This window comes from Pyrgilauda ruficollis, unplaced genomic scaffold (assembly GCF_017590135.1).
Source record: "Pyrgilauda ruficollis isolate IOZ18807 unplaced genomic scaffold, ASM1759013v1 scaffold3, whole genome shotgun sequence".
NCBI classification, from domain to species: domain Eukaryota; kingdom Metazoa; phylum Chordata; class Aves; order Passeriformes; family Passeridae; genus Pyrgilauda; species Pyrgilauda ruficollis.
Window position 1 is genome coordinate 13,443,131 of NW_024524377.1, and position 6,004 is coordinate 13,449,134.

The 6,004-nt window shown below is 59.8% G+C and overlaps 1 protein-coding gene across 1 annotated transcript in view; it reads right to left on the reverse strand.

Annotated features, from left to right (window-relative positions):
• Window positions 1-31, reverse strand: part of LOC121356764 (sterol 26-hydroxylase, mitochondrial) — a 5,270-nt gene extending 5,239 nt beyond the window's left edge. The window contains exon 1 of the mRNA XM_041473513.1: window positions 1-31. This exon is cut by the window's left edge and continues 166 nt beyond it. The gene's annotated coding sequence lies outside the window, so the exon portion shown is untranslated.
• Window positions 32-6,004: the final 5,973 nt, after the last annotated feature.

The window sequence follows — 6,004 nt, forward strand, 5'->3', positions numbered from 1 at the left end:
GCACCGGGGGCGGTGCGGGGGGCGGCGCGGGGGCGGCGACCGGGCACCGGCACCGGGGACTGAGCATCGCGCGCTGGGTACCGCGCACCGGGAATAGAGAATCGCGCACCCGGTGCTTTGCGCAACGGGTACTAGCCCCGGCTGCTGCGCTCTGGATGCGGGGTACCGGCTGCTGCTCAGCGGGGACCGGGCACGGGGCAGTCCATACCGTGCGCCTTGTGCCGGCTGCGGCACACCTTCTACCGGGCCGTGGAGACCGGCTGCAGCGTGCTACGTACTCGGTACAGCACGCTGGGTGCCACGAGCCATACACCGAATACTGGACATTGGTGACAGCTCAGCAGCATCGCAGAGCAGGCACCGGGTGCTGGTACTGGAAATGGCACCAGCGATACCCAGTGCCGTGCAGCAGGTGGAACTATGCACAAGGCAGCTGGCAGCCAGCACTGGCATGGCACGGCAGGTACAGCCCCCTGGCACGATGGAGCCTGTGGCACCAGGTGCTGTATCCTGGGCATCGCACATAGGCAGTGGTGCTGGGCATTGCACACCAGGCACGGCATGAGGACTGGGCACAGCACCAGCCAGGGCACAACATGTGCCAGCACTGGCATTGCACTCTGGCACCTGGTACTGGTGTCACATCCCAGACCCTGCACACCTTGCATCAGCTGCAGGTTCACCACTGGGCTGCTCTTTAGGTCTGCTTCCCTTCCTGGACTGAGCCCTCCTGCCCTGCTTCTGTTCCCTGCCTGTCATCCCCCGGTGTCTGCCTTGTTCCCCAGCAGTGCTGTGGGGAGCTGGGTCCAAACTGTCCCAGACTCTCAACAATTCCTTCAGGCACTGCCAGCCAGGAGCACAGTTGGGGAGACCTTGGTAAGCCCGCTGTGGCTGCTGGCAACAAACTGGAGGGAGATTTGGTATGTTTTCATGCCAGCGAGAGAACGGTGCCAGTTCCTGCCTCAAGCTGGTGCATGCCAAGCTGTCCAGCCCATGAGCAGGACCCTGCTGGGGTGTCTGGGACCATGCATGCAGGACATGTCTGCTCTGGCCAGCCAGGGACAGGAGGACAGGCTGTACCCTGTCCAGGTGTCACTCCGGGGGTGTCCGGCACCACGTCTCCGGGACACCAGTGCTGATCATTAACCGCCCTTATCGGGCATCGGGTACAAGGTCCTGGACAGGGAGGCTGTGAGGCTGGGCAGGTATCTGAGAGCCCCGTGAGCGGCTGTTCTTGCCCTCGGTCCTGTCTCAGCACGGTACCAGGAGTGTCCCGCGCTGGGCTCCAGGCTGGTGCTTCGTGTGCTCCCTGCCAGCGGGGCTGGGACTGGCGTGCAGGACACGGGCACCCCCGTGCCTGTGGGCACCCCTGAGGCACCCCAGGCTGGGACAGCCAAGAACGAGCGCCTGCTGCCACCTCATGGCTGCTCACAGCCAGCTCTGTCGCTTGCCCTGCCCCGGCCGGGTTCGGAGCCGGTGCAGCAGGAGAGTCCCCACCCGAGGACTTCTGTGAGCTTCCCAGCCTGGGAAACTGAGACCCTGTAGCTCTCACTCCCCTGGCAGAGGATGCCTTGGCCTCTCCCAGCCTGCTGTAACTGTGCTTCCCCTTGCCGGCCAGTGGAACCCTGTAACCTCTCACAGTTTAGAACAATTGCCTCTTGCAAAAAAAGTGAAAACTACAGTTCCTGGTAAAAGGTCTCTCTCCATCTTTCTTATAAGCCCGTTTATATATTGAAATGATCCAATAAGGTGTTCCCGAGCCTTCTCCAGGTTGAACAACAAAAATCTCTCAGCCTGTCTTCACAGGAGAGGTGCTCCAGCCCCTCAATCATTTTGTAGCCTTGTCTGGCTCGTCTGAACCTGCTCCAACAGGTTCATGTCTCTTACACTGAGGATCCCAGAGCTGCTCTACTTCAGGTGAGTTCTCACAAGCGTGGAGTGGACCAGGAGCATCCACCTTCCCTGCTCTGCTGGGCATGCTTCTTATTTTCCAGTTTCAGACGTGATCTGCAAGTGCACATTGTTGGCTCATTTACTGTTTTTGATCCACCAGTGCCCCTGACTCCTTCTCCAAAGGGCAGCTCTCCATCCATCCATCCATCCATCCATCCGTCCATCCATCCATCCCGCAGACAAAATCTGTACTAGGGTCGGCCCGACCTGTGTTCAGGACCTGGCACTCGGCCTTGTGGGAGGGCAAGCTGTACCACAGCAGCGACTCCCCAAGCCGGTCCCCGGTGCCCCGCAACCTGCTCGGGACACGGAGCGGGGCATCGTTATCCCGGCTGCTTCCCGCTGCTGCCGCTAGGCTGTGCTCCCCGTCCTCGGACGGCGGGAGCGGCGGCGGGCACCGGCCGGGGGCTCCGCCGGGGCCGCTGCCAGGGTTGTGGGGGAGGCAGTGCTGGAGGGGGGCCGGGAGGGTTGGGTGAATCAGCCCCTCTCAGAGTCGTCCGGCGGGGACTTCCGAGGGGAACAGGCTGGGCCGTGACCCATCCGCGGCCGGAGGATGCCGCCTGGAGCCGGGGACACCGCCAGCTCCCGGGAGGTCCCCCAGTGCGGGGCCAGCCCCGCTTGGCCACAAGCGCAGCAGAGGCGGGAGAGCAAATGCTGTCTTCAGCCGTGGGGATGTGCAGCTGGGGATGGCGGGTCACATCCTGTGTGTCACTTTGCCCCTGGGATGCTGTGACTGTACTCATCCCACAGAGCCATTGTCAGGTCCGATCTCATCTCAGCGGCAGGACCTGTGGGTGCAGATACAGGCACAGTGGGACCCCCTGCCTCTCTGTCCCTCAACCACCCACCACATGCTGCTTATGGAGGGTCCTGGCTGCTGTTCCTCCTCAGAGGGAGGGACCCCCCCTTTATGTGACTTGTGCAGTGTCACCCAGGAGCTGGAAATCTTTCCCAGAGCTGCATCCACTGACCCCGATTTGCTCTCCCACAGATGGGGGGGAGGAAGTGGGGTGTCCCAGGGGAGGGCATCCCTTGACTCATCCCCAGGAAAGCCCAGGCTGTGAGAAGGCTGATCGTGGGTCCCGAGGACTGTAAACAGCCCAGAGCACTGAACTGGAGACAGCCTGTTACATCAACTGTGTGTCACCACACTGTCACTGCCTGATTCATGAGCCATGCTGGGGCCAGTGGGGCTGCAAAGACGGACATGGGGAGATCAAGAGGAATGTGGACAGATCCCAGGTCTGGAGACAGCTGTTCTTTTCTGACAAAAAGAGTTCAAGTGGGACCCTCTTAGCCCTCTCCCAAAGGTTCCCTTCCCCTCCTTTCCCTCTGTCTGGCCCCTCAGACCTGGGCAGAGGCCTGGGGAGAGCACAAAGCTTTTGAAACAAGAAGCAAATCTACCAGCATGATGGTGTGTCCCCCATGACCACCATGGAGGGCTCAGCAGCTGGCAGAAGGCTCTGATCCAGGCTCCCCCCGCTTTGTGCCCCATGGGACCCTGGTGGGACAGCGCCTTCCCCCGAGGACGTGAGAGTGGGATGCTGGAGAGAACCCGGGGCTGGCATGCTGTTATCACAGGAGACGGGAGGCAGCCCCAGGCTGCTCTCAAGTGGTCCTGGCTGATTAGTGACTTCAAGTGCCTATGGAGTTATTCTAAGTCAAGTAGGAGCAAAGGGAGCTGACCCGAGACCAGTGCCGGGCTTTCCTGGAGTTTCCCACATCACCTCTGCTCCCTGCCAAACTCTCCAAGATGGGGAGGTGTCTCCTCTTTTCCATCTGCTCTCCCTGTCCTTTACTCCTCCTGCAAAAGGCTGTTTGCTCCAGCCTAAAGCAAACCTGATTTTATCTCCTGACTGCAGTTCCCTTGGCTGTGGGCCATGGTCGATGCCTCCCACGCAGGAGTTGTGAAGCCCATTCGGGGACCCGTGCGCAGAGCGGGCTGTGTGTGCTGCCACATGACATCATGTTTACAGCCCGCGGGGCCCAAGGACAGCAGCATCGCTTGCAGCCCAGATATGCGTGTCCTTCCCATGGATGGACAGATGGACGTGTGGGGAGCTGGAACAAGTGGGACTGGCCACAGACCCATGCCTCCCTGAAGAGGGGTGGTTTCAGCTTTGTTGCTCTGCAAGCCAGTTTCCTTGGCCTCAGTTTCCCCTTTGGCCAGTGGAGAGTGGATTCTGTGCTAGCAGCGAGGGTGCCCTGCTGCAGCAGCACAAGGTCGGGCCCTTGAATTGTTGTGCAGCGAGAACGGCAAATTTTCCCCCCTTGGGACGTGGATGTTCCCTTCTCTCCCAGGACAGATGCTGTGCGAAACTTAGGTTGTTTGGAAGAGCAACAAAGTCCAGAGTTACACGGGCTCACTAAAGAATGCTGCTAGGACCATCCCTTCTCCTGTCCATCCATCCGTCCATCCATCCATCCATCCATCCATCCATCCATCCATCCATCCATCCACACTTGCAAGTAGCTGTCTCACAGCCATTTCTCTATCCATCCCCTAAGCTGTCTGTACACTCATCCATCCATCCATCAACAAATGCATACATTACTCTTCCCATCCACCCCCTTTACCTGTCCATCCAGAGAGCTACAGACCCGTCCATCCATCCATCCATCCATCCATCCATCCATCCATCCATCCATCCATCCATCCGTCCATCCATCCATCTCCCGCCTGTCAGTGCCCAAGGGATGAACAGCCCTCCCTGAGGGCATGGTGTGTGCTCACAGGTGTGTGCACATGTGTGTGCAGGTCATGCTGGCCACACAAAGTGCTGTGGGCCGTGATGTCCCAGGCTATGTCCAGCCATGGGGCAGGGCCAGGAGTGCTGGCCAGGGGGAGGGGGACTTGTCTAATTTAAGAATGGGCCCTGCAGTCGCTGTCAGCACCGGGCTGCTGTCATCTGGGGACAGGTCCTCATCAGCTCTGCTTGCTGCCCGCCAGCCTGACATGAAAGGGCTCTGCACCCCGATAAGGCCCCAGACGCTTGGTCCCAGAGGTGGGCAGCACTGTGGCCAGACCTGGAGGACACTGAGGAGTAAGTTCTAGCATGGCTGTCCCCAAAATCACTGTCACTTCAGCACTATGTGGCTTGTGTGTTTGCATCAGTTGGGAGCTCAGCCCTAGGGGTCACCCTCCACTTTGAGCACTGGATCATGCCCTGTGCCATCACCATCTCCCACTGGTGACATAACCCCAGGGAGGGCACCATCCTCGTCATCCCCCTGGCTGCCACAGGCCTGTCTGCTGGCTGCTACCCCGCACTGGAGTCCCCCAGCTGTCAGCAGTCATGGATGGGGACCATGTTGTTTTAATAAGATCATTCTCCTCCTGCCGTGAGGTCGCAACCTGGGCTTATGACATCACAGTGCGCTGCCATGGAAATGCTGGGATGTCACAAACACAGCTCGATGACCTCACTGCAGGAGCAGGAGATGAGGCCAACGTGGGTTTGATTGCCAATGTCCTCAGGAATAAAGGAGGGGAGGGACGCTGGGAAAGTATGCGGCCGCTGAGCGCCGGGGTGTTTGGGTTGGAAATCGCCAAGCTTTCCCCACAGCAGGAAAGGCCCATTACTTCCTCCCCTGTCCGCTCCCTCCCAGCAGCCAGAGCCCCCCCCCAGCCTTGTGGCTGTGGGGTAGGAGGGCTGTTGGAGCAGGGCACCCCCATCCATGCCCTTGGGGCTGCATGGCTGGGAATGAGAGACAGAGCTCAGCACAGTATCGGGGCACCAGCCTAGAGGCAGAGGGAGTTCAGTGGTGGGTGCAGAATGGGCCACTCAGGGGATGCTTTGTCTCACAAGCAGGCTAGGGATCACTGGGGATGCTGTCACAAGAGGCAGAGTGGGCTGGAGTCCTGGAGAGGTCTCCTCTGCCTCAAGAGGACTTCAAAGTCATGCTGCTATATGTGGATGATTCTCCAACACAGCACCCTCAAAACTGGACATCAAAGCACCTCTTGGTTGGGTGCCCAGCCACCCAATAACTGTCCCCTCCCCAGCCCATAACCAACAACTTCTCCTCGGGAGCCCAGGCCCATCTGGGG